General features: G+C 42.5%; 1 long non-coding RNA gene across 3 annotated transcripts in view; it reads right to left on the bottom strand.

The window, feature by feature from the left end:
* The window catches only part of LOC138682427 (uncharacterized), a 67203-nt gene that overhangs the window by 3870 nt on the left and 37649 nt on the right, over window positions 1–25684 (bottom strand). For 2 of the 3 annotated variants that reach the window (XR_011322523.1, XR_011322524.1), the window contains exons 3-6: window positions 25548–25673; window positions 19916–20008; window positions 4128–4277; window positions 3698–3846 (exon numbers count right to left, since the gene is read on the bottom strand). This is a non-coding gene — a long non-coding RNA (uncharacterized lncRNA). Of the gene's footprint in view, window positions 1–3697; window positions 3847–4127; window positions 4278–19915; window positions 20064–25547; window positions 25674–25684 lie in introns of all 3 variants that reach the window. The other variant, XR_011322525.1, reaches the window with a different exon arrangement.

The following is a 25684-nucleotide window of genomic DNA, read 5'->3' as shown; positions in this document are numbered from 1 at the left end:
TTCCAAGAAGCTGTCAAAAACCTTCAAATTTACTCTTATTACTTCTTTTTCCCTATTCCACTGTACTGTTACACACAGTCCTATGCTCATAAACTAGGGTGAACTGCTGTACATGCAGCTTGTCCAACACCACTACGGAGCTAAAGGCAAAATGGAGGGTGGGTTTCTACAGCCCAGGAGTTGTTTTGCTCTATCCTCTGCTAGAAGGCAGTTGCCTACCAAAAATGCTTCTCTTCTTTGAGCTTTGGTGTAAAGTTCAGGCCAAATTCATCTGCAGAACAGTGATTCCTAAAAAGGTATGAAACCAAGAAATCTATCATTTTTCCAAATCATAGCCATACTAGGAAGATGGGAAGAATAAGATGCAGGGGGTCCTACAACTAGCTAAAAATCTACTGAAGTCTTTCTGGGCTTGCTGCAGCGCACAGGCTGTGAGTCAAAACTCCTGAGGCTTCCAGTTAACAACTAAAAGGGAGAAATGATCGATATCATTTTTCTCAGTGAGTGATTAAGACTGCTTTTAACAATGCAGTCATGCATGCTATGTACTAAAAGGGGTGATTCATTAGTTACTTGGAAGAGAAGCATCTTCTTTTCTCAGTTCAGCATCCAGAGGGATTAGCCAGGGCCCCATGACCACGGCTGATTAACATGTAGAAAGAGAGGAGAGGAAATACTGGCTACTTTTGTCCCTGTCCCCACATCTGCAGTGCTCTTCTCATTAAAGCAAGAAAAAAATGGGGGAATTCTGTATTCAGCAGTGACATTGTTTTAATCGTACTTTACATAAGTCTCGCACCAGAGCTGGCTGCTGGCAGCTGCTGGCAGCTACTGGCAGCTCCCTCCTCTGCCCTGCAGTCACAGGCGCCTGCATCCAGCCCGGAGCATGATCTTCATGGCCCTGCTGAGCAGCCTGAATAGCAATACCAGCTGCTCTGCACACCACTTTCTGATGTTGCCCTGGCACATATGTGGAAAATCTGTTCATCCTGATTTTTGTGATGATTGCCTCTTCTAAAATAAAAAAGAACGGTTATAGGTAGAACTGGCAAAGAGGGCGACGACAATAATGTATTTTTTCTTATTTGAACCATATTGTTGCTGAAATGAAATTTATAACAACTCCTCCCCACTTCCCATCATCTTAAGTTTGCTAATGATAACCTTTCTTTTAAGATGAGGTCATGCGTACAGTAAAGAATATGCCGCTCCCAAGCCTTTTTAGATTTGGGTAGCTCTTCATTTTAAGGCGTTCTTTGCAACGCCCTGGTGGTGCAATACAGTAGCCTGATGGCATAACCATCTGAAAGGTAAAGCTGGGATTTCTTACAGTCTTCTTCCTGGTGAGGAGAACTGATATTGCCAAAGCCTGCGTGCAAAACATTTCTAACAATTGGAAATTGATGTTGCTGTCTTTTCATCATGACACAAGTTTAATTTATGGGCAAGTACAAAGCAATTTTTTTTCTGAAAAATGATCAAAACTGTCACATGCAAGACCTACATCTCTTTCCCCTTTTCTTAGAGCCCAAGTATCGGACACAAGTATAACTTCCATGCAACTCATTTTGCATGCTTCTAACTGCAGTCTCACGTAATAATCGTTTGGACACGCTGTACGCAGAAAACTGGCAGCAATTCCAAAATTGACATATGTGACAGACCTCTGGCACCAGCTTAAAGATGAACAATATCTGCAATGCTGGTATACATACAATGCCCTTGCATCCAAACATAACCACCAGACTATTCCAAGCACACTTATATCCTGGATTCTACCAATTTCACAGAAACACTGCATCATGCATCCCTGGGCTAAGCCTTTGTCTCACTGTTTCTCTCCCTGCTTTTGCTTAGTCTTTCTTTTAACCGAATCCTGGCTACCCCTTTCTGCCTTTCACCTCTCCTCCTCTGTCACAGGTTGCCTCCTTGGCTGCCACAGCACCAGCTATTTAAGCAAAATTATTTATCTTCTTCTCCGTTACTCATACGTCTCTCTTCTTGAAGAGGTCTGGGTGTGATGAAAGGAGATGCAGCCTCCACATCCCAGGACAACGCTGACCCACGTGAATTGGTAGCAGCTCTAAGGGGTGGATAAGAAACCCCTGTCAGTCTTTCCCTCCCCAAACGCATTCCAGCAATATCCTGCCCTGAACGTGGCCTACCCTCAGCTCTCCTGTGCTGGTTGGTATTTATTACGAGCCTTTCATTACCTGAACCCCTTCTTATTTCACTTTGTCAAGTGCAGAGTATGCTTCCCGTAATGATGGAGTGCAAAAGAGTCTCTGTAGGTGCCTGTTTAGCTGAGTTCCTGATAAAAAGACCACAGGGATTTTGGTTTATATTATTAATTATGTAAGGGTGCTTAAAGCCTTGGCTACATAAATTCCATACAATAAAATTCCAAACAAAATTAAGATTTTTTTTTTTTTCAATTCAAAAAGATGGTATTTCAGTCTAAGACAAAGATCTTTTTTGTGGTTTTGAAGGTCAAAAAAATGTCTCTTGAAAACCAAACAATTGAATTTAAACACAGCCAGCATTTCTTTTCATTAAATAGTGGAATATATTGATCAAAAGAAAGACCCTCTGTGAAAATCTCATCTTCAGTCAAAAAGTTTAAATCTCCTGACTATATGCACAGCACACATTGGACACCAAATGAAATCATCCTCATTATGTATATAACCATTGAAGAGCAATTTATTCCATAAAAAAACCCAGAGCATTATCAATTCCATATGTGAGGTGTTAGGTAACTTAGATTATTTTTTCTTTCACCATTATGGTTCAGCTTTCACCAGAAGCTTCAAAGAGAAATAAATCATTAGTCATTTAAATAGTGATATATAATACTCATATTTGTCATGTCTGGCAGGGTTTTGCTTTTAAGCTTAAGTTAAAGCAATTCATTTGTGTCTTAAGTGACTTAAGTACATAAACTTCATTGCAGCAGATCTCTGATAATGCTGAACACAGAGCAAGGTCAGACCTTGGAAAGGAAAAGTAAGCACAGTCCTGAATGACTGTTGGGATTATTTTTTTCTGTAAGTCAGGCAAACTTGTATGTTGCTCTTCTGACACTTCCTTTGAAATGGCTGCATCCTTCTAGCTAAAACATTTCCTGCCTCCTCCCCTCCACTCTCCACAAGAAACAGCCAGAGGCATTTATTTAGCATTGAAAACATCTGAACAATTTATTCATGTTTAAGAAAGTATGGAAGAACTGAAAACACTATAATTTAGTGGAAAGAGCTGGGCAGTCTTTTCCTAGGAGTTAATACCTGTGTTCTGCATAATGGAAAAAGTGCCATTTTTCTTTATCGGTAATTCAGTGAGATTGTTACTCTGCCACTCTCTGAAAGGTCATCTATAATGGTTAATATATAACTCAGCGATGTGTCAGTTCTTCCCTAAAGTGTTATTTCAGGCACTGCAGGGGAATTCCCTCTGATATCTGTGCCAGAGCAAAGGTACGCTGGCAGATGCAGCTTCTCAAAGGGGAACTTCAGCCGCCAGGCCAGCTTGGGAACGTCTGTCTCCCATCCCTGCCTTGCCTCCGGCTGCTTCTTCACACTCAGGCTGCTCTGCAACTGTTGTTGGGGCTGTGCTGTAAATCAGGTCACTGAGCTGATCCAAGTTACAAAGAATCTTTTTTATTTACGGGGTTGTTCTTAATACAGGTTGCTTTTCTTACCAGAACGATGCCAGAAACCGCAGTGCTGGTGCAGCTGAGGAGGCAGGGCCCTGGGTCGGGGAGGAGAGAAAAGCCGTTGGGATAGCAGGCACTGGCGAGGAAGCATGCCTGGCTTCACAGAACTGCTGGCTCAGATGGTATCTCTTCCACTAATAAAGGTAGAATGCAATCAGGAGGGTGTTATCATAAACCATTAACAAACAGAAAGTTCACACACAAAAGGATCATGCATTGGTTTAAAAAAGACTAAAACTAAACAGTAAAAATTGTTCCATACGTGACTTCTGCAGAAAAAGTAGCTATATACATAGGTGTTAGAGAATGTATATACACACACACACACGCATACACACAAATATACATATTCACACACATATACACACACAAAAATCATCTCTTAAATTTAAAAGAAATGCAAAATATGTCTCACTTCAGAGTTTTTGCCAGCCTTCAAAGTCTGCATGCAGCTCTGATCCCCTGGATGGTCGGTTCATGATAGCAACAACCAGGAAAGCCTATAGAGGGAGCAGGTCGCCTTCTTTTCCTGAGTGACAGGAGTTTTCAACCTTAAGTGATGACCCTGAGAGAAAGGAGAGACAAAGGTAGAGGATGAAAATGTCTTAGGGAGCAGTCCCAAGGGCCAGAGGAGTTACCGTGCAAACAGGGGGAGCAGCAGCAGCAGCACCTGCCTCTCAGGGCACGGGCGAGAGGGCTGCAGATCCACATCTGCCGTCTTTTCCTCCTTCCCTCTTCTTCACGTTCACACTTTGAGGCCTACAAGGAGTCCAGAATCTCTGTCTTTTCCCCCTTCTGCAGTTGCTGGGGTGTCCTGGCACTTCAGCCTCTTCTCTGCAGGATGGAGATTTCCTGGATTGGAAATTGAGCAGAATTTCATCTTCCAACACCTACAGCCGAAGTAATAGAGCACTGCCTAGAAGTAAGGGAAGAATGCAGCAAGAAAAGCCTGGCATTTCCTGTTGAACAAAAAGAATAACTAGAAAATGCATAACTGTATGTCACAGACAACATAAGAGAAGCAGTATTAAGCAGAACCAATGCTAAAACTGCATTCAGAAGACAGAATATGCAGAAATATCAAAGAGTTTGTTATTGTCAGTAGAGGCTATGTGCCTGAATTGAACATTACGTTTATTCCAATTTATAAGTGCATACACAAAAATTTCTAAAAATCTTTAACCCATGTATACCTGTATTGTAGGTCCAGAAAACTGGTAGTTATTTGTACGACTGGAAAGGTCAGAAGGCCTGGCCTAGTCAGAATTGCATTTGCTGAGCATGACACAAATCTGTACCAGGAGCATTTGCCTTACTGTGTTTATTATAGTCCAACAAAAGAGAGGATAAGATTTTTTTTCATTTTTTTATTCTTTTTCTTTTTGAAACAGATAGGGAGCTATGACCAAAAAAGTTTAACAGAAACTGGACCTTATCAGACAAACCCTTTGAGATCAAAAGACTAGCAAGTAAAAAATACCTGTTTGGGAGCAATGACTTTCATAAGATGCTTGACTGAGTAGTGTATGTATTCTCAACTTAAAAACAATTACAAATGAAAAAATGGTGTGCAATACATGGCAAATACACATCTTATTTACCATTTTCTACCTGTGAGTTCTCTTTGTAGAAAGACTGGCCACCAGAGTGTGCACCAGCTAACTTACTTTTCTGTAAAAATCTAAGAACTGGCATAAAGCATACAATATTTATACATTAAAATTACACTAAGACCTCTTCCCCCCACACACTAAGGTCTAATAATACTTTAGCGCTTGTCTCCTGGGGAGCAAGAGCAGGTCTTAGGACTGCAGCATAAATAGTTAAGCACAAGTCATGCAGCAGTAAAAGTGAAAAGGAACACTCTATGCCCTTCAATTCCCAGACACTGCAGCATGAGGCATTAAAAAAAGTTAATATTACTTTTCCTCAGCTAACCCATATAACATGTTTCATCTTTTGGTACAGGTTTGCCTTTTTTTTTTTTTTTCCTCACATCATTAGAGAGAGGCCATTTGAGGAACACATTCTGCACAGTGATGTGATTCAGCAACTTTCTGGAAAACAAAAATGCAGCCCTTTTTTTGGTGCACTAATGAAACACAACTGGCAACAATTTTCTTCAAATTGTGCCTAACTGAAAACAGGCAATGTATCAAGTAAGCTGAAGCTCAGTGGTCTTGGATCACAATGTCAGGTTTTTTATATGATTGAATATGAGCTGAACATACCCTGCTGCTGAAACCAGGCCAATGACAACAAATACATTACTGTACAAGCTGTTGCGTTACCAAGAATGGCTCAGCAAATACATTTTCCTTCTTATCCAAATTCTAGGTAGCTTTTGTCCATACCAACGCGTGAGACCGTCATTTCTGAGTATCTCCTAAGGGCATATCAGCAGAAAAATTATCCTGCAGTTCCACGAGGGCAAAGTCCCCTGTCATGAGCTTGCCGCGTCATAACTTTTTTTGCACAAGGGCATTGAATGGTACTCAGTAACACCACCGTAGAAACACTACATAACTGCATATTTGGTATTCTTTACCCATGAGTGCTCCAAGTCTGGGAAATGAGATCAGGATCAAAAAGCATTTGCCCTAAGAGGAACAAAACCCACACACACAGTGACACAGAGGGTAGTCAAAAGACTTTAGGAAGCCATAGTGGTGCTTCATGGGCATGTTTCTCATCAAAAATATCCTAATAAAGAGATCCTTGTCTATTTAACCTGATAGAGGAGCCCTGTCTCCAGGCAGGCACGATGCGGTAGCCCTGCCAAGTGCCTGAGCTGGGATGTGCTGCGTGTCCTGGCTTAGGGCACATGCTGCGTTTTCTTCAAGCAACATGTGGCCGTGGCAGGCAGCATGTCCCCCACGTATCACGGCCAACCTTCCTCGCAGCTCTGCAGCTGGCAGCAACCGCTAGCTTGTGAGGAGTGGGTGCCACCCGCTCCGTGAATCAGTCTGAAGATGAAAAGCGCTGCGTAAGCACCAGTCTTTATTATTACTGGCAGAGCTGTGCGGGGACCAAGGCTGCTTGGCTAACCACTAAGCAGCGTAGAGCCTTTACTCCTCGAAGCACCAAGCAATATTCCCCAAACATATTGCCATTTGCAAAAGAGTCGTTTTGACAACAAAGTCTTCCAGTGACTAAGTGGCCAGTGTGTTGCTGGCTTTAAATAGCTGGCAGAATTTCTATCATAAACATTCCTATCAGGCTATTGTATCTCAGCTGTAAAAACTTGCTCCGGGCTGATATTTGGCAAACAAGACCCAGCAAGATAATCTTTTTTTAAACACATTATCCTATTTGAGTAATCTACAGACATGTAAATCAAGAAGCCTGCAAGTGTGGGTCCCACTGACACCTTTGCTGATTCTTCTCTGCTGATGCTGCGGCCATCAGGCAAAGTGAGCATCCAGCCATCCCAAAGCACTTACTCCAGAGCTTTCCTTTTAGCTCCAGATGCCCTGAATGGTTCAGATAAAAATGCTGGGGAGGCACAGGGCAGAGCAGACAAGCTGCAGTCAGTGAGGAAACCTAGAGAAGAGTTTCCCCAGGAGAAAAGCCCATCTCCTGAGAGATAGCAAGATACCGATCACCTTTGTACACAAGTGAAGAAGAGCAGCTGCTGGAAATTCCCAGAGTCCTATCTAGCCATATACATGCTCCTTCCAGATCTGGAGTAGCCAACTTTTCCATATAAGTGAAAGAAAAATTGCACCTACTTCTATCTCGGAGAAAACGTCTGCTGTTGCTTCAAAATTAAAACAGCTTCTTGGTCATAATGCCATAACACTGCACTGGCTACACAGTCCTCTTGTGTTTCGAAAGGTTTCCTGTGGATGCTACCACATCTGACAAATGCTTTGGCGGAAAACACGTCAACCACCAGCCCTTCTGAATGGAGATTTCCAGGTCTGCGCAGAATATCCCCGGGACAAAAAAGCTGTTAAATGCAGCAGGGCTGGAAAACTCAGCACTGAACAAACGGTAGCAGCTCTTCATGTATCAACATTAAAGTATTCAGGATTTATAGTCAGAAATACTCTTTTCATTGATTTCATTATTAAAAATCTGTTACAGCTAAGGTCTTTTTTAAATGCTGAATCTCATTTCCAAATGCCCTGAGGGAACAACAGCCACAACAATAAAATTAGGAACCCATTACTGAAGATAAAATTAGAATAACTAAGCTCGACACTATACAGGGAAAATGCAGTGTTAAAATGTATGAGGTAAAATGTTTTCTAACTATCCCAATGTTAAACTTCATTTTGTCCTTGGAATGAGCAAGGGCAGAAATTTGTAACAAGCTGACATTATTAAACACAACTGCGTTTTGTGCAAGTTATGTGCTAAACCAGTATATTTTCTCAGTATAGTTAAGGCCAAAGAGGCTTAATAAGATATTTTAAATTAATTTTTAATTAACAAGACTTTTTTTTTTTAATGCTTTTAAGCCTCCCTTCCTTCAGGACTGTGATTCAGGGAAGTACTGAGAAACAGATAGTTTACTTTTAAGTCCTGCTTACACAGAAAACCTGGAGGCATATCTTAAATGAAAGAGATTCTTTGGCAAGTGTGGAGAAGCCACTGCTATCACATCTACCACCTCTGTGGCAAAAGCAGCAGCAGGTGACAGGTACCCACCTATCTGTACTAGGGCAACCACTCAGATACTTTGTAGTGAAATTTCCTAATGTTTCAGAGCGTACATACGACCATGTCCAGGATCAGAGTCGGGCTTCCCTTATCACTCCTGAACAAGTATCTTCGTGAGACGGACATTCTTATGCTGCCTGCGCACAGTGCACATGCAGGTTGCACAGGCTGGAGAATGACAGTTCCTTCTCACAATTACATTGAAAAATGCGCTCCTTTTTTTTTTTCAGGAGCAAAAAAAGAAACCGTTTATTTCCAAAACCAGAACTGTGTTGTAATAGCCAAAACGGGATAACAGGGGTAGGGGGTTGTTGCAATCTGCTCTGCCTTCTCATATTAGGTAACTCCCCCCTTCTTCCTCCCCCTCTTCCAGCCTCGAACATGTGGCTATCGTAAACTCTTTAAGTCAAATACATTCATTGAACATTCTGACACTGATGAAAAAAAATCATTTAAATGAAAAAAATACGGTCATGAAAATACTCCGTTTAGAGCATTGCTTCACATTAGTGAACAGCTCATTTGCTATTCCTGGGTATTAAGAGTTGAGCTCAGTGCTTTTGCAATAGATATTTTTAAATAAAGGTTAAAGAACATGTTTGTCTTATGTTACGTACTCGAAATGTCTGTGGAAACAAACAAGTACCCTCTTCTTACAGTAGTGTCTATAGGTCTTGAAACGAGCAGACAGACCAAATACACATGGGTCTCACAAACTGTTCTCCAGCAAAAATCTACACATATGAGCTGACTCCTTATCTCCACCTCGATCAAATGAGCTTATTGTTAAAGTTTTACAAAGCAACCCAGCAGCAAGGTGAAAGATGAAGAGATTATTGAATAATAGATAAGAACATTTTTACTCAGCTCAGATGTATTCACATATCTGAGAAAGCACCAGGAAAAAGCCCTCAGAAAGGCACTGGCTGAATTCCAGCAAAAGCGACCTGACCACCAGTGTCCCACAAGGGATGGGGTGCTGGAGGGTCCCCATGGGAGGTGGCAGGGCAGAGCCCAGAACAGGGCTGCCGGGGGGGGACATGGGGGCACCCGAAGCAGCCCCAGCCCCGGGCACTGGGCACCTGCCTGGGGATGGGGAGCTGGACCCACGGGCAGGGCTGTGGGGAGCTGGAGACCGGCCCTCCTGGAGCATCACTGGGGCAAGGACAAAGATGAAATGAATGAAATGGGGTCCTGGGCTGTAGGCGGGGGGGGCAGCCAGGGCTGGGGGTGCCGTCAGGGCCCTGACGCTGTTCTGCAGAGGTGCAGAATTACTAAGAAAAATGTTCTCAGTCTTTCTGCTCCTGGAATTGATGAAGATAATATTTTTACTTCCTTTTCACTCATAGCTTTATGAGCCCAGCAATCCTGTCCTTAAATTTGCAGCAGCTGGAACTGTAAACTCACTCCCAAGGTCATTCCTTCCCATCAGGATCCCTAGAATGTTTTTAAATGCAGGGGCAACAAAGAATTTGTAATGCTCTGGAAAGGACCTTTCCCACGTGCAAAAGAAGGGAACTACCAAATTGTCCAATTCCAGCGCTGGTCTGCTTCTTACCCTGCATCCTTTAACCAAGCGAGAATCATTGCTCCATTATCATGGTCTGAAGAGGCAAAGATATTAAAAGATCTTTTCACTGCCTGAGCCAGCCCTCTCCCTGTTGTCTTTCCCTTTTAATGAAGATCACAGGGCGGTTGACATCTTTGATCTCACCACAGATCCTGAGAACCTCTGAAGAAGTGAAGGTATAATAACATCATTCACTTAAAAGCTAGGGAGATACTGACGGAAACTGCATCTACTGAAATAAAGTACCAGTGAATAATGAAGAGTCACTTGGATATTCAGAACTTCATTCATTAAAAAACATTTCTGAAAGGAACTGGTTCATGTGTCCCCGGGAATGCTAATACAAGAAGTGCTATGCTAAATCAGACTTGGCATTTAGTCTAGAATCAAAGTAGTTGCACACAGTCCATCCTCCTGCAACACAGACTATAGAGCAGAAAAGCCCTTGTCTTACCTCATGTACAACTATGAGACTATATGCAATAGTGGGGTAGAAAATCTTTTAAAAGGCAGGTAGGCAGGTATAAACAGGGGATACTTATCTCAGTAGTATGCAAGAAGCACAGTCCATCACAAGGTAATGATATGACAGCCCCAAAAATACTGTGCTGTTTGAAAAGACCCAAACTTTGGTCCTTTGGGGAAGGGATAGCCATAAACCTGCAGCACCATGGAGCTCAGCACTGCCTAATTTACCTTGCTTTTCTGACAGGAAATTTTCGGTGAACTCCTTGCTCCCCTAGCTAGACTGCTGTAGGCAGCGGAGCTAACACGTTCAAAACTAGCTTGGATGTTTCTAAGTTATATCTTGGGTCCTGGAGAAAAAGAGCAGATATGAACGAACTGGTGCTTGAGACTGCAGCAGAGACACAGCCCAGCATTTCTGGACCTTTGTCCAGAAAAGCGTATCAGCACATATGTAGCTGTAAGCCTCTGAATAGACTTGGCAACTGCATTAGCTTAATAATGGTGAAGCATGTTGTGAGCTCCCTTCTGGACTGGGAATTATCTCTGAAGGGTTTTATAAAATGCAGTAGAGCCTCACAAAGCAGAAAACAATGGTTATTCAGTTTCTTTCCCTTCCACCTGGATGCATTGGAACTAGGATGGTTTGGCATAAACCCCAGACATATTAAAGCAAATGCCAGAGCCCATCAAAGACCCAGCAAAGTCAGTTTTGGGGGGTACTGGCAGGTACAGACAGGGCACTTGTCCCAAAGCCAGGCAAGCCCAAGTGCCAGGTGATAGAAGTCAGGGTGAACACTGGCAACGTCGGAGGGGGAGCCCCACATCATCCTTCCATGAGGACTTGCCCAGGATATTGTGTCACCACAGTGTGCAGGGCCCAGAAGACTGCTGCAAGTAGCACAGCTTAGTACAGAAATAGTGGAAAATAAATCTGTGCATTACATTCTCCTTCTGCTGACAACCCTTTTTAAAAGAAACCCACAACAAGCACCTTCAAGAGAAGAAAACCACATAAGAGCCCCTCACGGAACCCCAGCCTGTACACATGCACACACACAAACACACAGAGACCAGCATATTTATCCAAAACAATCTCACATAGGATCTCATTTCAGATCTTGCAGATCACATGGAGGTGGAGGGTCATCCACATGCAGATCCACTGCTTTCACAGCTATTTGGATCCACCATCTGCATCTTCTGCATCCCAGCTCCCTCAAAGCGAAGTTTCAGAATGGCTGAAATACTAAAAATCTCCCGGCCTACAGACTGCATCATTTGGAAGTGGCTGTGGTAGCTGATCTTCACCCCTGTAATTGTACCATTTGACATCTGAAGCTATGTTTTCATTTCTGGGGAATAATGCACATGCCTCAACTCCCTTCTCAGATGTGTCATCCCACTGCTATTCCTTTCTTCTTTAAGCTACAGTTTGGTATTCTTTTAAGTGAACACAATCACCAATAAAGCAGTCCCCGCTTTCTCCCACTCCCACATCTTCTCCCAGATCATCTGTTGTACTGTGCCATCATAAATATTTGTGTGGCTACATGGTGAACCAGATCAGGGAACTGATCCAGCTGAAAAACAGCCCCTAGGGAAAAAAATATGCAATTTTTTCCAATATAGTTCCCCACAAGGTCATACAAATGCTTGTGCTGCAATTGTAAGGAGGTTTCTGTAAGCACAGGAATAACTGACTGAGAGAAGAAAGGAGGAACAGTCTGCTTTTTTAAGCAGCTCTGCTGGCCTTAATGTGGTGCCATGGTCTGGCATTTGCTTTCACCAGCATTTGTCCCCAGAAAGCACACAGAAACCCCTGTTTTGGGGAGTACTCAAGCACAGAGCTACTGAAGGTTCCTCCTGCATGCCCAGGGAAAAGTTCTTTGCACAGCGATATCTAATTGTTGCCTCCATTTGAGGCCAAGACCATAATCTCCAAGACAGTGTCCTTACATCTGAAGAAGAGCTTTCTCCTATCAACAACAAGCTCAGAGATCCTTTGGAGTCAACCGGTAGCACTTCATAGACAAAGAGCCTATCTCTCCTCCTGTCACTTTCTCCAGATTTGAGGACTGATAAGACAGAATACTGCCTTGTTACCTATTCCACAGCCCTGTATTGTAAATGGGAGGAAAAAGTCTGGAAGCATTACTATTTGATTGCATTTTATCAAAAAAGCTTTTTGAAAACAGCTCACCTCCCCATTTAACAGTTTCTAATAAAGTAAGCCTGAAACTACAGCCAGGAAGTCCTGACATGAATTCCCTCAATTTCATTTCTTTTTGTCTCATTTTATTTCTTCACAATAAAGTGACAGTTCCACTGCTGATATTTCTCAGGATAGGTGTGATAATCTTTTGTAAGACACTGAAAATTGCAGTTAAATGCAAGCTTGCTGCTGAATAAAGCTGTAGAGAATACAAAAATGTCCTTCCTTTGCCTCCTCCACTTCAAAAAAAAAGAGAGTCAAGAATTACTGTTTTCTCCCTGCTGGTTTGTGGTGTGAGACAGCAAGGATACGAAACTAGCTGATCCCATGAGTGGGAGAACTGACTACAAAGAGAACTCTCTTCTTCTTTCATTGTTTCCAGCAACTGTACAATTAACTTAAATTGTGGCTATCTTTTCGCCAGTGGGCTTAATGTATTCAGACTAAGGGTAGTGTGTAAGGGAACATTACAATTTTCTGAAGAGACTGCAAATCAGCAGTCTTTCCTGAAATCGTATACCATCGCTTACCCTTCACTGAACCAGAAACTTGAAGGCAGTGTGTTATCATATGCTAGGGGACTTCCTTCCCGCAGTGTCTGTGCCGAGGCAAGCTTGGGAATAGAGCTCTGACACATACGCTGATGGACATATTTAGCTTGAGGCAGTTTATCTAGCAAAGATCGGGGGAAATTGTGCACAAAGATAACAGGAAGGGACTGATCCTGGTCATCTCTGCTATTTGGGTAGCTCCGCTATTTCTGGAGAAAGCCGAGCAGGACTTGGCTGTGTAACAAACGGGCAAGCATTTTTAGACATTAAATGGGTTTGAACTCTAGGGACCCTAGAGAATGTAAAATCTACGTCTGGGCAGAGACTGTGTAAGGAAGTCAGAGGTTTGTTTTTAACATATCCTTGGGAAAGCCGGAAAGAAGAGCTGCCTTTGAACTTCTCCAATTCAACTGCCAGTTCTCCAAATTTCATTCTGTCTCTACTTCTGGCTGTAATAGTGTGGCTGTTGGAGCTGTGATGGTCTCAGGACATAACCAAGGTACCATTTGTAAGGACAGGTCCTGGTTTTTATTAAATTGTGTATTTGGGGGGAAAAACCAGACAGATTTTCAGGCACAGAACCCCATCTCCATGTCACTGAAAAGTCAGTGTGCTTAGAACTGTGTCTGAGCTTTTTCTAGCTACATCTGTCTAGTAAAAGACATTACACCTCCCTTCAACACCCCTCTCCTTGATTTGATGCTCAGCTTGCTCTCTCCCCAGTAAAACCTTCTCTAACCCTATCTCCATTCTGACAGCACTCCCAGTCTTGTCTGGGCCCACTGAGTTTTCATACCTTAATTTCCATCTTTCTTCCTGTTCTTCTCACCCTGCCCCACCACCTCCTTAAGACCTCACTGAGCAGATCCTCTGGATCCTCCACTCTTATTACACTGAAGCCCCTTTGACAGACCCCTGTCAGGCAGGAGCAGTTCCACAAAACTTCCACAAAAAAATGCCCCGGTCTTCTGCCTAGCGCAGACCGTATGGACATTTGAGCTGCCAATGAATCAACATGAATCAGCCCTATTATACCACAGACCATAACCATGATGTAAACCGAGGTGATGCAGCAGCTGACTCAGAGGCACCTTGCACGTCCAGGGTGAGGCACAGAGCTGGGGACAGCAAGCTGTCAGCAATCCCCAAATAAACTCATAAAGTCTGGGCAACAGGCCCAAGGGATTTTGCCCTCTCTAGTTCAAATAACCATTACCTATCATGCCAACCTGTAATGTGCAAAGGCTCGCTGACTTCCTTTAAAAGAGCAAGCCCTCCTTCAGGATTGATTTGTCTCACCAGTGAGGTCGCTGACAACAAGTAAAGGTGCTGTGGCTACAGCCTGACCCACCACACTCAAAGGAGACAGGGACTGGCCGTTACGTAGGATCTTCTCCGAGGACCGGCCTAAGGGTAGCCAGGGACATGGGTAAAGACTGGTGTCACTAGCAAGAGCTGCTTGACAGGACGTAAACAGAAATCTGAGAGACTATGGAATAAACTATGTGAGCCTTTAAAAAGCAGCTCTGAGCAAGGGTTGCTGTGTGAACTTCACCACAGACATCCGGCAGCAGAGCCACATAAGGCAGCAAACCACACAGCAAAATAATAAAGAACACATTATATTTCAGTGCCATCAGTTTCCCAGTCCAGTCTCTCACATGGTGCTATGAACAGCTGTGTTGGCATGGAGAAAAAGGCCATCTGGCTTGAGATCTCAGCTGGGATCAGGTCTGCCACCAGGGAATGAGCTGCCCAAGAAGTCCTGACCCTTCACTATACTTCTCTGAAGTACAGTTTCTCCAAAATATCCCTCACATGCTGCAGATAATAATTTGCTGTTGGCTTGTAAGGAACGCAACTTACATGGCTCTCCCTGTGTCACATGCAATGCTTGCTGGCAGGCAAGAAATGCAGGCAGAGCTGTCACAAGAAGATTTGGGAGCATCCCTCTCCCAGACCATCCTACTATGGTGCTTCTTCCTGCCTTTCATGCTCCTGCTAGTTGCCACCGGGGACCTGCAGGCCCCGTGTCTGGGCAGCAACAGCTACCAGCATGCCCTTACACATCACCCTGGCTCGATGCTCCCCAAGTTGTGACACCCTCCATGAAGCCCCTGCGTGGTCAATGTCCCCTTGGCCCGGCTCTGGCCATGGCTCTGCAGGTCGGTATGCTTCTTTTCTTCTTCACCACAAGCCCCTCTCTTCAGTACAGATCAGATCCAGATAGAGATAAACATGTTCACGTTAGTAATAGGATGAGGCTCTCAGATCCCCATGTTAAATCTGGACACAAGTGAGGACTGTAGTAAACCAGGGATGAGATTCATCTCACTAAAACTTTTGATGCCTTTAATGTAAACACACAAAACTGAGCTAGTCGTCTAGACAACCTTTTTACTGTGGAGAAGCTCTTCTGGAGTACAACTCATCTGAATTAATTTATGTATCTACCTTAGAATGGGATGACTCACACATTGCAAAGTATTTATTCCTCACCATTGAATCCATCAATGAATCCCATTCTAGATGTCAAACAAGTGGAGCCGTATTTGCTTGCATCATTTCTTACAAATACCCACTTGGATACATTTATGTCAGCTTGGAACTGTTTATTCTGGTTTCATTTGCATAGTTGGAGTTGATTCTCACCTAAACATAGCAAAACTTTAGATTTAGGTCTCCCACCTATACTTTCATGCATATTAAAAATAATATTTTTTTTTTCAATTGAAATTGTGCAGGCTGCTGATAAAGTGAGCTACATCACTCTGAGCACTGGACACAGTACTCTCTTTGGCCTTGGATCTCTTTGTACAATATGCTGTGGTCTTTTTCAATATTATCTCATTGGAAAGTAGCAGGGGCTCACAGAGCTGGAATACCAGAGGGGACACCTCAGATGGGTGGAAACTGCGGACTTCAGCACTCTCTTCAATATCTACATTACTGCAGCTAGAGTGGGGGCTACCTTGTCTTTCACTCCCTCTGCATTTTGCACATGAGGCCAGGCACCTAGAAGGGAACATTGCTCTCAACACCAGCATCACGGCAGGGAAGAAGGAAACAGAGGTATATATTCAACGTAGCTAAGCAATCTACTACCAACACATGGTGGCCCTGATGCTGAGAGATGATAGATGGCTTTCAGGATAGTCCTGCACCACAGAAGGCACTGCCTGCTTTGTCACTGGCTATAGAAGAACAGGCTCAGTAGCATGGTTATCACAGAGAGTTTGACAGCGGTGCAGGTACGGCATTGTCTAGTATTTCTACCTAGACATCATTCTTTCAGCTTTCTCATAATTTACAATTAAGCTGTAACAAATCAAAATACAATAGTCTTTACGCAGTGCCATGTTTGGAATTCTTAATTAGGACAAAGCAGAAAAGAATAAAGAAAAGTTGTGATAGCGTTCTTCTTACTGAATAAAAATTGGGTGGATGTGATCTGGCTTTTATTATGTTGAGCATACCAGATCGTCAGAGGGCCTCTATCTCTGTTGGACAGAGAGATTTTAGCTTTGTATTTGTGCACTTGAAGAAATGTGTGCAACAGCATGACAGAGTCAAAGGATGCCTGAAACAGGATTCAAGTTCAAATCATAGAACCACAGAATAACTGAGGTTGGAAGGAACCTCTGGAGCTCACCTAGTCCAATCCCCAGATCAAAGCAGGTCCACTGCCAGCACTGTATCAGGTCACTTGATCAGGTTTGCCCTTGGTCTCAGAGCACTTTCCTGGGACTGAGGCTTTGGCAACCATGATACTTTTACCAGCTGAAGCCATTCCTACTTCACCTCTAGTCCTGGCTCTTGCAGTGCCCTCCCAGCACAAACATTTATGTAGTCTCCTAAGGAAGTGATTCAGCTGAAATATAATCTGTACCTCCAATATAATAATCATTTTTTTAGCTGGAATGGCTCCCCAGTCCAACTTATTCTGCAGTCCTACTCACAACTGTGCTAGAATGGTGGAGGGAGAGCCAGACAAGGACAAGCAGCCAAGAGGAGGAAGGGAAAGGAGGAGGAAAGAGCGAGGGAAATGCCTGCCTGAGCCAGAGCTGCAGATTAATGAATTCTGTGCCAAGCCCAACCCTCAGAGAAGCAAGATTCAATTCCTGTTCAAGCCTCTTCACAACTACAATTTCCTCTTCTGTACAAGGGAGAGGTGGCTGACTTCAGAGAGTTTGCAGATGAAAGATGAAAGGCATGATAGGTATTACTTATTGACTATTTGACACCCACTGAACTTATTGGAAAACTCTACCAAATGTATAGGAACCAGGTGAATCTGTACATCTGTTAGAAAGGAGAAGCAAGCATAAAGTTGGCCTGAACAGAAGTATAAAAGAAATAAAATTTTCCAAAGGAAATAGCCAGACTGGCTGAGCTAGAGAACCTGGGGTGCCTCCACCCAACATCTTGTGGAAAGACACTTTCTTCAGACTTAGATCAAGCCTGAACAAAGCTGGAATGAACTCACCTACCTTGGCTCCAGCTTCCCCATTTTCACAGTATTTCCATATTTGTCAAAAGGTTTCAAAATGTTATTCAAAATAACTGACAAGGAGAGCAACCACTGATCAAAATAATCTGAGTAAATTCCAGAGTAGTACCAGATTGCTACTGATGTGCTGAAAATTCAAGCAATTGATCCTAATTAGTGCTACTGCCAACATGCAAAAAAGACCTGATTCATCCCATCTAGCAGCAGGTATTTAATGCAGACATCTGAGTTGGAAGCCAGATCACACTAGTCTCTCTGTGTAGTCCATGAAGAGTAACAAGCAGCCCCTGAAGGTACTTCACCGCAACATCTAACTTACCATTTCTGTACAAGCCCATCAGAGGTCAAGACTGCCCTGCAAGCACTACTCAAACGCTCATACTCATCACTGACCAGTGCGAGGCTAGACGCACTACCCTGTCACTTTTGAGTCCAATCTCAGACTCTCATTTCTGCTGGCCGGAGTTCAAAATGCAATTTGAAAGCCAAATACAGATTGAACTAAAACTTGAGTTGCCAGAGACTATGCTTACTAAAATCAACCCAATACTGAAGCTTGAGCTTATTTTTAAAACTACCTGATTGACACTGATCTGCCCAGATTTAAGGATGATGCTCCTAACCAGAGTATAATATTCCCACATGGATTCAGCAGAAGCTGAGGTCTCCAACCAGTCCTGACTCTCATCATTACCCTGACTTTAATATTAAATGTATCCCCATAAAGGCTTCCAGTCCTACCAAACGTGGAAGTAGGAATAAGCTCCTGGCTCCTATCTGTCAAAATTCCTAATTCATTTCAGCACATGCACCACGTAAGTAGTACAGAAAAGCTGCCTTAACAGCAAGGAGTGGCTTTAACTAGAACCCTGTACCAAACCTTTAGCCTCTGCCTACAGCTATATCACTGATTACAGGTTCAAACTGAAGGATGACTAGGAGAGCCACAGCCCTCAGATCAAAGATATCTAAGTACATAATAGACACAATACACCTGTTGTATACAGACTGACATAAACCAAACTCTGTACTGACACTATTTCTCACAGTTAATATCAAAAGCACAACTGCATTCCTTTTTAAACAGAATAAAGTATTTAAAATTAATATGTTCCCTTCCTAAAGTATTAAGAGTAACTTAATTTTCTAGGATTGATTCTATGGACAAGACCTGTATAATTAAGAAAAGGGAAAATGTCCTAATTCTACTTCCCTGCAAAATCACATCCCGCAAATTACTGCCTTAGTCAGAAAGCCAAACTCACCCCGCTAATTAGAAATTCTTCTCACCCAATTAGGTAATGGAAATAATAACAAATGACTTAAGCAACTAATCACAGCTAAATAGCGCACCTTGTATTGTGGATACCAAGTATTCCATACTGCAAACATACTCACGGAATATGAACAAGGAAAGTGCAGTCTGTCTCCACAAACTCCACAAGAGGTTACGTTCACTGAGCAAAATGCAGTCAATAAAAAAAATATTTGGGACTAATATGAAATGTAATCAATATGTCATCATTCAGAAGCTTTCAGCTTCAGTGCATTACTTTATGTTCAAGATGCTGTATAAGCTGTTTTCTGCCTTTGTACCATGCTAATAAAAGATTTTACAAGTGCATAAAGAGATCTCAGCAAGACCTGTGAGTAGAATACTTCTGTCTGACTTACTCTAAAAGCATGCAAAGTGAAAGACCAGACTGAAAACTGATTACACTGCTTTTAAACATATCCCTGAGTGTCATGTACAGGCTGCACAGTGACTGTCACATGATTATTATGTAGAAACAAGCTAACCTTTGGTGCACATTAGCTTGAGGCTTTCAGAAGGCCTAATATATTGTCATGTTACCAATCCTGATTACAAAGAAAAATTTAATAAAACCTCTAATTAGAAGCACTCCTGGATATGAATATGCTGAACATGGTTTTGCACTTTGAAATCCAAGTGCTAGCACATTCAGCTTAGAAATTAGAAGATTCTGGCAGCTAACTGGCCAGCTAACTTAATCCCTAGCTAGCAGATTATTTGCAATAGTTCGCGGATAAAAGGACAGAAGAAGGATACCAAACCTCTACCTTTGCAGTGCAGTATTAAAATACCCCTGTATGTTCATAAGCAGAAGTACAGTTACCATATAAAAGCAGGAATAAAGAGGGAGGAAGAAAGATCAGTTGCACCTTCTGGTAATAAGGAATGGCCAGCGGTTCAGACACTCACCTCTGGTTTGTGACACCTGACTCCAATTCCTTGCCATGCCTCAGCTAAAATGTGTAGTACCAGGAGACCCACTGGTTGTCTCTGTGCCTTCTCCTGTAAAATGGCAATAGCAGATCACTGTTACTCCATGGGCATGGCATAAGGAAGCCTGGGGAGAGAGAAAGAGAGAGAGAGATGCTGAGATGCTATGAGTATAGCCAGATGTGTAGCAGAGGAGATTTAACAGCTGGTTGCCTTAGGATGCAATGGTCCTGCTCCTCCACTTTCCTTCTCCCTTTTCCTTGCCTGTATCCCCATTCCCAACCACGCAGCCTCAGCTCCTCTCTTGCGTAACTTCTGATGCTCTGGCTGTACAATAAAGCCAATTCAACTCACTAAGCAGCAAAAAGCTATTCTTTGGTTTGTTCTGAGGTTATTTTAGTGCTGCCAAGTTGAGTCAGGTCACTGCACAGTTAGATGAGTCCTAGAGACAGTGGAGAGGACAGCCAGAACTATGCAGCCTGAAGAGGGAGGAACAGAGCAGGGGAGAGCAGCAGGATCTCCTCTCTTTACCATCAGTAATTCACTACACTGGGAGCTATAGCATGTAACTGCCCTTGACTGACGGGCACCTTAGGTAGCAGCACACCGGTACAGAGAAAAGCAGCAGCTGTTTACTGCAAGGAGTGGTGATTAAGGTTTGATCCAGCACAGACACCAGAGCTCCAAGAGACTCCAAGAGATTGACGAAGAGATCACAAACAGTATAATGGAGCTGGAGCTTGATATTACTTTTTGAAAAAAGACTGAAACTGTAGCAGCCCAAAAATATAGGCAGGGAAGTTTACTGCCAGCTAAGAAGAAAACACTCTCTCTCTCTCTCCCTTCCTTAACACAGAAGTTATTAAGTCTTGGTTTCAATTGACTGCACAGCGTTACCCCACCAGATTTGATACTGTCATTCAGTTTGGTTGCAAATAATACCATTTTCCTAATCTATTTTGCTTTCATAACATGCTTCAAAGACAGGCTGTGCATTTGAACAAGGGGGTACCAGGTGGCCATCTTCAGCAAGACAAAGCTTTGGGTCTGTGCAGCAGCACGTAGTAAAGACATTATTTCTGGACTGGATGCCCTTGCATCCAGTGGGGCCCCACAGATTAACCTGGGGGAAATTAAGAATTGTTGTTAGATTTGGCCTAGTGTTCTACAAAATTATAACCAATGTGTTATAATAAATGTGTAGCGATTGTGTGATTTGGTGTGCTTGTGCCCCTTGCAGAATGGCAGGGCAACAGCACATATTGCTTTTACATCTTACTGCCGTGAAAAGCTAAGACTGCCACTATTTGATGCACAGAGCCTTCTAAATCTGAAGCATATGTATCATGCACCTTGCTGGGGGGGACGGAATATATTCCCGATCACCGCTGACTCCATCCATAAGAGGGCAGTGATATGCATGTACAACACATCCACCATCCCCCTGCGCCTTGGGATGAGACCTGGGTAAATAAAAAGCATGCCCACTTCTGCAGCAAACAGCAAGGATGGGCATGAGCCTGTTAGCATCACCCCTGCCCACCTTCCACTTACCAGCCTGAGTGACTAAGCCTTCATTTAAAGCAGGATCCCTTGGGAAGCACTGTCAGCACACATATGGAGCACAGCCCATGCTCATGACTCTGGCTCTGCGGCCAGGTGTCCTAATTGCTCTGCTACCAGGCCCCTGTGGGCTGACATAAATTACATTATTAACGGCTGGCTATAGCTGTTGGAAGCTGTGAACCAGGTTTACTAAATAAATGAATGCACCACCTTGAAGAAGAATGTATACTTTACCTTTCATGGTACCTTCCCTGCAGTATTTATCCCTGACTGTGGCGGTGAATTACATTGCAGGAAGAAGGCAATCAGATCATAAAACCTGTAAATATTCCTACCCAGTGTGATTAACAGAGGAAGGGAATTGCAACTGCTTACAGCTGCTAGACACATTTTTCCAGATGCTCAGAAAGAATGGTGATTACATTTTGTTTTCTCATTTTACGAAGATAAATAAGAATATCATCTGTCAAGCTTCAAGAGTAGATCAACCAGCCTTTCATTCTCAGGAAAATTCCAAAATATCAGTATTCAAAGGGCAGAGAGCACACCTAGCAACATGTGCTGCAAAGCTCCCAGTACACTAGAAGTGCAATAAATAAATGATCATAACAATAAAGCTGTCTTGCATGTAAATAACAGTTTGCCTTGATGTTTAAATTTAGTAAGCACTATTTCCCACTGTACATCAGTTTTGATTCGCCTATGATAAGGCCAAATCATGAAGTGTTGTTCTGATGCTCATAACATAATGGTGCAAGGAGTGGGACATGAAAACTAGGTAAGGACAATTTAGGAGAATGAAAGAAATAAAAATATACTCCTGGGAAATGAAACCAGCAGAAAGTAAGTATCTCCATGATATTTCATAGAAGACTTGAGGCAATTTATTAGTTGTTTAAAAATGTATATAGAAAGGATAATTGGCGTCACCCAATTTTAGGCACCTCCCAAGCAAGCAATTCTCACTATATCCAGCAGAGAGGGAGAGGTTCCTTTGCTGGCTGATCAGGACTCTTAATTCAGGTGTTTTCGGTTGCCTTGTCCAGGAGTCTTGCTCTCTGCTGCAGAGGAAGCCTAGGCAGCCTGCCTGGCTGATGTGGTGACTGAGGCCACAGGATTCAACAGCTGGGCTTGGCTAAGACATCACAAATGCCTATCTTAAGTATCTAATGCTGGGGAAACGTACCTTCCCTCCCCTATCTGATACTGCATTAATCTGACAAGCTTTATATTATTCACACATTATTTCTGAAATAAAAGGTTTTGAAATTAACTCAGCTGTTTTACTTTGGGGTTGTTTGGGGTTTTTGTTTTCTAAAGATCAATGTAACTTACAAATACCCAGTGCAGAAAACAGCCTAGTAATAAGAAAGGCAGGACAAAATACATCTTTAAAGGTTAGTTACATTTTTCCCTGACACAGCAGCCTACAGGACCTTAGGCTTTCACTGCTTCCCATCAGACAGCTTAAGAAACTTCAGACTCTTTCCAAAGAAAGGAAGATAAAATGTGGTGTCTTTTTTTTTTTTTAAAGAGCTAAATAATTTCCAGAAGTGTGCTTAACTCATTATTTTTCAGAAAATTTTAGGTTATAGAACTTCTTATAGAAATGCCCTGTTCTGCCCTCTTCTAAAGCTTTGGTCTGGTGGTTTTATCTAGCCCATTGAAAAACCCTGTTGAAGACAGGACAAGCTAGTTTTATTCTGTTGAAGCTGGCTGGTCTGGAGTGTCCTAGGCTTCCTGCTCCACTGGCGCTGAACACACAGCTCTAACCCGTGTCTCCCAGCCCATCACAAATGTCACTATCTAAAACTCAGAAGCACGCTCCTCTAATCTTTGGAAGTATACAGAACCAATTGCATAGAATGATGTCCAGTTCTGTAGCTTGAACTATCACACACAGACAGCTAAAGAACCAAAATGTGCTGCCACGAGATAAATGCAGCCAAAGGGGAAAGAGAAGAAAACTGGAGAAGTCAAGAGGGCCAAGGTGGACAGCACGTTGCACAGGAGCAATAACAGCACAGCATCCCTCCTTCCCCTCCTGCTTTACAGCTGGGTTAGGTTACTCCTTCAATTTATACGGATTCCCTTTCTAGAGTTCTGTACTCCCCCTCATTGGTGGGAATACCGAAATCCAGCAAAACAAAACAGATGCTCAGGTAATGGCCTAAGCAGGCAACCATGTAGAGGCACTCAGGGTTGCTATGCTCTTTAGAGCAGGGACAGATGGCAACACAGGACTGATCAGAAACACAAGCCTTTATATTCCCTTCTGAGCACTACTTAGTTTGGCTGCTTTGTAGTTCATTCCTGTCCAAACCAGCTACGTTCTCTGGATGTCACCTTTTGCCAGATGTCACCTAAAGCCGGATAGCATTACTCCTGTCCCTTTTACTCTTCATGTCCGTTCCCTTACTGTTCACGCAGTTTTCACTGATTATCCATAGCAATGTGGTCTGAAAAAACATTTATTTCGATTTTTTTTTTCCAACTCTGTGCCACTTCTGTTCTGCTAATAATTGCTCCAAGGAACGATATTCAGCAGAACATATTTTACATAGTATGTAGCCAGCAGAAGCTGCTGTGTAATGTTGTTAAAGAGACAGTGGATGTTCCACTGCAGCTAAGACTGTTATGCATGATGTCAGGTAACTAAAACAAGGGTTTTCATCACCAGCTTACCGTTTAGCTATTGTTATTGCAAGAAAGACTAATTTCTTTTTTGGGTTTTCAACCAATACTAGTTTGATAAATACATTATCTGTTATTGTATATGAATGCATCCATTGTAGATATTCTGGGGTTTTAAGCTATTTTCTAGGACATTCTTCTTTCTCTCTCTTCCAGGACATCCTATTTTTTTATGTCTTTTCAGACTGGATAAGAAATGGGTTCCAACATTAGGAATACTTTTTCTTAATTCTGTATTTTCTATATTGTGTCTAGATTAGAAAAAAATGGTCCTGTAAGCCTGAAAACCCACACTGACACCAAACTGAAACTGAAGTAGAAAGCTTTTTAAAATGCTTCTGAAATGTTGTTTTAAGCTGGAAGCATGACTACAATGCTTTTCTTGGCATACCTTGTTCCCTTTGAAATACACAGATCACTATTCTTGATATGTTCTTGTTTTCCTTGTATTTTATTTTAATAAGATGTGTCCCTTGGGAACGCATGGTGAGTCCCTTTTCATAGGGTGGCTCTGTCATCTAACTGCGGCATCTCTCCACTGCCAAGTATGCAATGTATATTTTTGTTAAATTTTTACTTAAGTGAGGTTCAGAGATTTTCACAGACCTAAGCAAGTGTCACAGACTTTGACACCAGATGTAATATCTAGTGGTAACCCCAGAAAATATTAAAAATCAAGTGTTTGGCTGCAGGGGAGCCAGGTAACCAAGTCTTGGAGCTGTTCAAATGATGTAAAAACCTTCTTGAAATAGCCTCACTGAATTCAATACTTAACCTCTCCATTATGAGTCGTTCAGAAATATTCCAAGACCCAACACTCTGTTCTAACAGAATTCTGCAAAAAGCAGTTTCACAAACTTGGTTGACAAGATATAGGAACATGGACAGAAGGACAGAAGGGGAAAAACTGGTTTATAAAGATTATTTGATCAGAAGACAGTAACAATATGACTTATAAAATAAAACTTAAAAATGCTGTCCCCTAAATTTCCCAGTCTTGTGATTTTTAAATCAGTATCAGGATTCTTTGGAGGGTCAAACTGTTAACCTTACAGTGATTGGGCTGTCTGTACTGAAAAGATCTCATCACATACAGATGCTGAGTAGTCCATGCAATCCATTGATCAAATACAGCTGTAAAGATCACTTCAAGGCTTTCTAAAACTTAAATGTGTTCATGGATACTTGGCAAAAAGAGAAAAAAAAGAGCTATGTAGGTTGTTTGGAACAAATGGTTACATTAGTCCTCACAAATCCTTTCGGTTGCTGACATGGCTTAGAAGCTAAACATTTTCTAATGTCTCAAAAAAATTCAAAATAAAATCAGTCTGCGCTGGCAGAAAACTAAAACCTTGTCAAGAAAGCTCCAGAACATTCAGTGGATGTGACAATCACACCATTCATCCAGCTTGCTGGCAGCTCATGTTCAAATCCACTATTGACACTCTTCCATTATTCCATGGCACTTGAGGATCTCCTGAACAAAAC

The sequence above is a fragment of the Haliaeetus albicilla genome, chromosome 28, assembly GCF_947461875.1.
Source record: "Haliaeetus albicilla chromosome 28, bHalAlb1.1, whole genome shotgun sequence".
NCBI lineage: Eukaryota > Metazoa > Chordata > Aves > Accipitriformes > Accipitridae > Haliaeetus > Haliaeetus albicilla.
This window is presented reverse-complemented; position numbering and strand designations above follow the sequence as displayed.